Here is an 8,469-nt window from a genome sequence, read left to right as displayed (position 1 = left end):
CCGAAATTTTTTTCCAAAACGAAAAAACGAAACGAAATTAAACGAAAATTTTTCTAGTGCACAAGTCTATTGACGATGATAGTAATCACGTGTTGGTTGAGTCTCATCATCATGTTGCTGCATAAGTGGTTTCATTGCCGTTCTCGTCCACAGGTTGGTTACAGTGGTAACCTGACACAGGTTTAGGTTGGTGACTATTTTGTGTATACATGTTGTTAGCACTTGGAGTTGTGTATACGGGCATAGGGTTGTTCTCTGTTGGGACTTTTCACGTTCACAGCTCACAGAGAGCTTCCAACACGTAGCCTGGAATACTTACGTGATATTTGGGAATTACATGCAGATGCATGGCCGTAGTTACAATAACTTTGTAGGGATGTAAATAAATCCGTATTGAAATTGTATAGCAGATGAATGTTATTGTCAGGTTATCATCATACGGTATTCTCCCAAGTCCCATGAGTGATGCTTACCTCGAGTATTGCAAGCTTCGCTTCCACATGTCAAGGGTCCAACGGGATCAGCAGCTACCATTGTTTAGGGTCGGCACTCAATGCTACGTTGTTTGTCAAACATGTTCGTATTCTTGTTAAATACTTTATAGCGATCCGTCCATTATATCCAGTCATTCCCTTAGCATTGGGGCTGCTGCACCGACGTCACATCATGGTGTGCCAGCATACATGGTTAGGAAATAGGGTTGCTGGGAAGTCGGTACTACATGCATCAAACCCCCACTCCATAGTCGGTAATGCACGATGCATTTCAGTCATTGGTCACGGGGTTATTACGCGTGTTAATAGCGCTTTGTTCTGATTATGAGTTTTGCCCTCTATATTTGAGGTGTACTCCTACGCGGCAGTATATGGCATAACTCTGACTGCCTAGATAGTTTACAGGATGTAATAGGGAATAGGAGTTAGAAAGGGGTTCAGTTAGGTAGGCTTCATGTATTTATGATAGATGTGTGTAAGTGTGATGTATTCATGTATGGTTGATGTGTGCGTTTATGTATTATGTGTGTGTATTATTTCACGTGTGTGTGTATGTATAATGTGTGTGTATGTACGTTCTGTGTGTATATATAAAGTGTATGTATAATGTATGTGTATGTATGTATTGTATGATGTAGGGGGAATCAGCGGGTGTATGTATGATGTGTGTAGGATGTGTATGTTTATGTATGATGTGTACATATATGTATGATGAATGTAGAATGTGTGTATCTCATGCAAGATATAGAATACACCTTGCTACTGCTATATACTGTATGTGAGCAGATCCTATGCCGGTTTCAGGGAGTGGATAATAAATGTATATTGTGCCTAGGCTGCATATATATATGCAATTGGTGGTGTTCAACGTTTCAAAAGGTAAGTGCAAATGACTCAGCAGAACTTGCAGTAAGCGTAGAACTTTAATGCAACATAAAAATTTACATATTGAGGCAGTGTGTGTGGGCAGACAAAAAGAACGGGCAGTATGCATGTATGTATATAGTGTATGCATGTATTATATAATGATGGGAGGGGGGTGCGGCGGCAGGTGCATGTATGATGTGTGTGTATATGCATGATGTGTATAAGTAGGATGTGTGAATGTATGATCTGTGTAAGCTAGTCAGATGTAAGTATGATGTGTATCTGTGTGTTATGTATGTATGTATGTAAGATGTTTGTATATGTGTTTTGCATGTATAATAGATGTATGTATGAAATGTGTATAATAGATGCCTGTAAAATAGATGTGTGTGTATGTATGATAGATTTGTGTATGATACATGTGTATATATATATAATAGATGTATGTATGTTAGACGTGTGTATGATAGATGTGTGTGTATGTATGTATGATGTGTGTATTTATGTATGACAGATGTTTATATCATACACACATCTATCGTACTTAAACACATCTATCATACCTATACACATCTATGATACTTACAACAGTCATATACACATTTATGATACTTACAATAGTCATATATACATCTAATATGCTTAAGGGTCTGGAGGAGGGGGGCAGAGGAGCCTGGAAAGGACTCAGTTAGGGGTTTGGGGGGGGGGGAAATGACAGAGGAGTCTGGCATACATTTGGGTTAGGGGTGGTGGGTGTAACAGAGGAGCAGGGAGGAAGAATTAGGGTGTGTCACACGGACATTTCGCTGCAGCAGAGTCCCATTGATTTCAATGGGATTCTGCAACATTGTTTACATAGTGGATTTTGCGGAAATCCTGCCTCCAGCATCTGCAGGTCCTAGTGCCCGCCAGATTATTAAAATGTGTGGAATGTCCACACGCCTTTTATGTGCGGCCATTCAGCACAATTAACACCATTTAAACATGACCTCAGGGGTCTGCAATGGACAGAGAGCTCTGGAGAAGGTGGACGGAGAAAGACAGAGGAGTTTGGAGGTGTAGGAAGTGTGGGAAAAAGAGGGGTCTGTAGGAGGAGGAAAGAAAGGTCTGGAGGACGAAGGAGGATGGAGGAGTAAAGTGGGGTTTGGAGGAGAAGGATAGAGGAGAACAGAGGGGTCTGAAGAAGGAGGATTGAGGAGGGCAGAGGGGTCTGGAGAAGAAGAGAAAAGAGAGGTATTGAGGATGCAGGAGGAAAGATAGGTCAGGAGGAGGATGGAGGACAGAGACGTCAGGAGGAGGATGGAGGAGTAAAGAGGGGTCTGGAGAAGGAGGATGGAGAAGGACAAAGTGGTCTGGAGTAGGAGGGTTGAGGAGGAAAGAGGAGTCTGGAGGAAGAGAATAGAGGAGGTCAGAGGGGTCTGGAGGAGGGTGGAGGAGTAAAGAGTGGTCTGAAGGAGGAGGACAGAGGGGTCAGAAGGAGAAGAGAAAAAATGGTATTGAGGAGGAGGACATAGGGGTCAGGAGGAAGATGGAGGAGTAAAGAAGTGTCTGGAGGAGAAGGATGCAGAATGACAGAGGGGTCTCGGGGAGGAGGGTGGATGAGGAAAGAGGAGTCTGGAGAAGAAGGACAGAGGGTCTGGAGCAGTAGGATGGAGGAGGACAAAGGGGTCTGGAGGAGGAGGATGAAGAATGACAAAGGATGGAGAAGGACAGAGGGGTCTGGAGGAGGACAGAGGAGGATGGAGGAGAAGGACAGAGGGGTCTGAAGGAGTAGGACAGAGTGGTCTGGAGGAGGACAGTGGGGTCTGGAGGAGGACAGAGGGGTCTGAAGAGGGGGATGGAGGAAGACAAGGTGCAAGGGTGGGATTCAGCCGATCTGAGAAGAAACAGTGTGTGGCAGTATTAGTATTACAGGTACAGTGTGTGACAGTATTATTATAATGGGTACAATGTGTATCCAGGGTTCTTTTCAGGGAGCACAGTATTTGGCAGTGTTAGGCTGGGTTCACACTACGTTTTCAAACTAAGGTTCCCGCATACGTTTTCTATCAAAAACCGTATGGGGAAAAAAACGGATGGAACAGTATGGGAAAAAGTAAACCGTATGGGTTTTTAAACAGTATACTGTTTTTAAAAGTGCATACTGTTCCGTCCGTTTTTGTAGAAAAAAAACCCATACGTTTTTGAAAATTTTGTCCATTTTTAATGGGAGGGGTCTTGGGTGGGGACTTTAGGATTCAAATGCGCATGTGCAAAGTAAAAACGTATACGTTTTTCCCGTATGGAACCGTATACATGTGCGTTTCCCATTGACGTCCATGTTAAAAAAAACGTATGCGGTTGCAGTACGGTTTTTAAACCGGAGTCAAAACCGTGGTTGACCACGATTTTGTCTCCGGTTTAAAAACCGTACTGCAACCGCATACGTTTTGTTTAACATGGACGTCAATGGGAAACGCACATATATACGGTTCCATACGGGAAAAACGTATATGTTTTTACTTTGCACATGCGCATTTGAATCCTAAAGTCCCCACCCAAGACCCCTCCCATTAAAAATGGACAAAATTTTCAAAAACGTATGGGGTTTTTTTCTACAAAAACGGACGGAACAGTATGCACTTTTAAAAACAGTATACTGTTTAAAAACCCATACGGTTTACTTTTTCCCATACTGTTCCATCCGTTTTTTTCCCCATACGGTTTTTGATAGAAAACGTATGCGGGAACCTTAGTTGAAAAACGTAGTGTGAACCCAGCCTTATATTAATTATTCTTTTCATGTAGAGGATACAGATCTGCTGACACAGTGAGGTGCCAACAATGTCCGGATATCACACTCTGCAGAGAAGATGTAGCTGGATGAAGTCCTGGTGTCTGGATCAACAGAGAAGACATCATTCAGGTCACTGATATCATTGTGTATTCTCCTGACTGTCCCATCAAATGTAGGCACTGATATTGTGTATTCTCCTGCCTGTCTCAGAGCTGTAGTCAATTTTAAGTTCCGCAGTGATGATGGATTAAACTGTGCCCCAATATGTGGCTCTCCAGCTGTAGCAAAACTACAACTCCCATAATTGTTGAGGCTCTCCAGACATGATGGGAGTTAAAGCAAACAGCTGGATAGCCACCCAAACTGAGGTGATCAGTTGGGGGTCTCACCAGTCGGACCGCCACCAAAAAAAAAAAAAGGGCTGCTTATTCTAAAATGCTCGGGCCTATTTTTGGTCCCAGTCTAGCCTTGATCTAAGCCCTTGACAGATTAACAGGTACAAAATAGTACACTACTAGTAAGTGCATACCACATACTGTAGGGTGGACAAATGCACTACAGTATGCTTAAAAAAATGTATCTTCGTAAAACACCAGCCGGTGATTACTTTTCCCTGGCATTTCACAGTATGCAGGCCCTTTAACCCCTTAACCCCTTAAGGACTCAGCCCATTTTGGCCTTAAAGACTCAGACAATGTAATTTTTACGTTTTCATTTTTTCCTCCTCTTCTTCTAAAAATCATAACTCTTTTATATTTTCATCCACAGACTAGTATGAGGGCTTGTTTTTTGCGTGACCAGTTGTCCTTTGTAATGACATCACTCATTATATCATAAAATGTATGGCGCAACCAAAAAACACTATTTTTGTGGGGAAATTAAAACGAAAAACGCAATTTTGCTAATTTTGGAAGGTTTTGTTTTCACGCCGTACAATTTCTGGTAAAAATGACATGTGTTCTTTATTCTGAGGGTCAATACAATTAAAATGATACCCATTATTATATACTTTTATATTATTGTTGCGCTTAAAAAAAATCACAAACTTTTTAACCAAATTAGTACGTTTATAATCCCTTTATTTTGATGACCTATAACTTTTTTATTTTTCCGTATAAGCGGCGGTATGGGGGCTCATTTTTTGTGCCATGATCTGTACTTTTTTTTGATACCACATTTGCATATATAAAACTTTTAATACATTTTTTATAATTTTTTTTTAATAAAATGTATTAAAAAAGTAGGAATTTTGGACTTTTTAAATTTTTTTTCGTTCACGCCGTTCACCGTACGGAATCATTAACATTTTATTTTAATAGTTCGGACATTTACGCACGCGGCGATACCAAATATGTCTATAAAAAATGTTTTTTACGCTTTTTGGGGGTGGGGGTAAAATAGGAAAAAACGTACGTTTTACTTTTTTATTGGGGGAGGGGATTTTTCACTTTTTTTTTACTTTTACTTTTACATTTTTTTACATTTTTTTTTACACTTGAATAGTCCCCATAGGGGACTATTCATAGCAATACCATGATTGCTAATACTGATCTGTTCTATGTATAGGACATAGAACAGATCAGTGTTTTCGGTCATCTTCTGCTCTGGTCTGCTCGATCACAGACCAGAGCAGGAGACGCCGGGAGCCGCACGGAGGAAGGAGAGGGGACCTCCGTGCGGCGTTATGAATGATCGGATCCCCGCAGCAGCGCTGCGGGCGATCCGATCGTTCATTTTAATCGCGAACTGCCGCAGATGCCGGGATCTGTATTGATCCCGGCACCTGAGGGGTTAATGGCGGACGCCCGCGAGATCGCGGGCGTCGGCCATTGCCGGCGGGTCCCTGGCTGCGATCAGCAGCCGGGATCAGCCGCGCATGACACGGGCATCGCTCCGATGCCCGCGGTTATGCTTAGGACGTAAATGTACGTCCTGGTGCATTAAGTACCACCTCACCAGGACGTACATTTACGTCCTGCGTCCTTAAGGGGTTAAGGACGCAGGGTTTTTCGGTTTTTGCACTTTCGTTTTTTCCTCCTCACCTTTTAAAAATCATAACCCTTTCAATTTTGCACCTAAAAATCCATATGATGGCTTACATTAGTCATTTTACCCAAAAATCTACAGCTAAACGGAAAAAAAAATCATTGTGCGATGAAATTGAAGAAAAAACGCCATTTTGTAAATTTTGGGGGCTTCCATTTCTATGCAGTACATTTTTCAGTAAAAATGACACCTGATCTTTATTCTGTAGGTCCATACGACTAAAATGATATCCTTCTTATATAGGTTGGATTTTGTCGCACTTCTGGAAAAAAATCATAACTACATGCATGGAAATTTATACGTTAAAAATTGTCATCTTCTGACCCCTATAACTCTTTTATTTTTCTGCGTATGGGGTGGTATGAGGCTCTTTTTTTTTTGCGCCGTGATCTGACGTTTTTAGTGGTACCATTTTTGTATTGAACGGACTTTTTGATCGCTTTTTTTCATTTTTTCATGATATAAAAAGCGACCAAAAATACATTATTTTGGACTTTGTTATTTTTTTCGCATACGCCATTCACCGTGCTGTTTAATTAATTATATATTTTTATAGTTCGAACATTTATGCACGCGGCGATACCACATATGTTTATATTTATTTTTATTTACATGGTGGTTTTTTTTCATAGGAAAAGGGGGGTGATTTGAACTTTTATTAAGGAAAGGGTTAAATCACATTTATTAACTTTTTTTTTTACACTTAGGGGGCTATAACACTGCACGCACTGATTGCCAGCACTGTTCACTGGAAAGCCATAGCTTTGCAGTGATCAGTGTTATCGGCGGTCGATTGCTCAAGCCTGCATCTCAGGTTTGAAGCAATCAATCGCCGAAGGGACACGCCGAAGGAAGGTAAGAGGACCTCCGCTCATGTCCCAGCTGATCGAGACTCCGCATTTTCACTGCAGTGTTCCCGATCAGCCCTGCAACTTTCGTTTTAGACGCGGGGTTCAACTTTGAACGCCGCGTCTAAAGGGTTAATAGCGCGGCACCGCGAACAATGCCGCGCGCTATTATTCCCGGCTTCAGATACATGCCTGGACCGACCCGATATAACGCGGGGTCCCCGCGTGACCCTGCACTATATCGCAGGAGCCGGCCAACGACGCAAATATACGTCCTTGGTCGTTAAGGGGTTAACAGGTACAAAATGTAACGCCTGCGCTTCGGCCGGACACGCTGGGCGTGAGTGCTCTTTACTCATGTCCCCGGTGCCGGCGAGACTGGAATTTGCATCGTGGGACGCGGCCGCATGCGAATCCCAGCCTGTCGCTCACCTTCCTCATCTTCCGCCTCTTCGTGTCCTCACAGCCCCGGCGTGCACATCGGAGCTCTTACTCTTAAAGGGCCAGTGCTCATTTAAATAAGTGTCTACACCTGCACCCTGTCATTAAATATCAGCTCCTCCCTTGGTTCCCTGCTGGATCTTTGGTTACCTTGTGCAATAGTGAAAGTCCTGTGTCCCTGTTACCATGTACCTGTTCCTTGCTACCCTGTGTGTTATCAGCCCTGACCTATTGCCATCTTGCCATGTCCTACCAGTCTCCTTCTGTGCCTTGCCACCTCCCAGCTACCTGTATGGATGAGTGATGCCCGGGGTGGCAGCAGCCACCTGTTCCTGAGCCACCTCCTGTGTCTGCAGCTTCCTCCGGGACCAAACTTTCTCTTTGCCTTCAAAGTATGACGGAGATCCAAAGCTGTGTAGAGGCTTTGTGACACAGTGTTCTATCCATCTTGAACTGTTCTCGATGGAGCATGCTAAAGTTACGTTTGTGTTTAGTCTACTGTCTGGAAAAGCTTTAGCCTGGGCTACTCCTCTCTGGAATCGTAAAGATCGGGTCTCCTTAAACCTGTCGGCCTTCCTTGCAGAATTCCGCAATGCATTTGAAGAACCCGCACGAGCCTCCTCTGCCGAGACAGCTCTACTGAACCTTTGCCAAGGGAACTCCTCCGCTGGAGACTATGCAGTTCAGTTCCGCACTCTTGCCTCTGAACTTTCTTGGAATGATGAGGCTTTGTGTACTACCTTTAAAAAAGGGCTTTCCTCTCGAATCAAGGATGCTCCCGCTGCACAAGATTCTCCAGATAACCTAAACGAACTTATCCATTTAGCCACTCGAAGTGATGTGCGTTTGCCGAGAGGCAGGAGGACCTTCCTTTGGAAAAAGAACCTGCCCAAACATGACCTCGTCTGGCCCCCTGTGTTCCCCTACTCTCTACTTTGCCTCTTGCCGAAGAGGCTATGGAAGTGGACCGTTTTCACTTAACGCAGCATTAAAAATA

This window comes from Hyla sarda, chromosome 5 (assembly GCF_029499605.1).
Source record: "Hyla sarda isolate aHylSar1 chromosome 5, aHylSar1.hap1, whole genome shotgun sequence".
Taxonomy (NCBI): Eukaryota; Metazoa; Chordata; class Amphibia; order Anura; family Hylidae; genus Hyla; species Hyla sarda.
The sequence above is the reverse complement of the archived record's forward strand: the minus strand, read 5'-3'. Positions refer to the sequence as shown.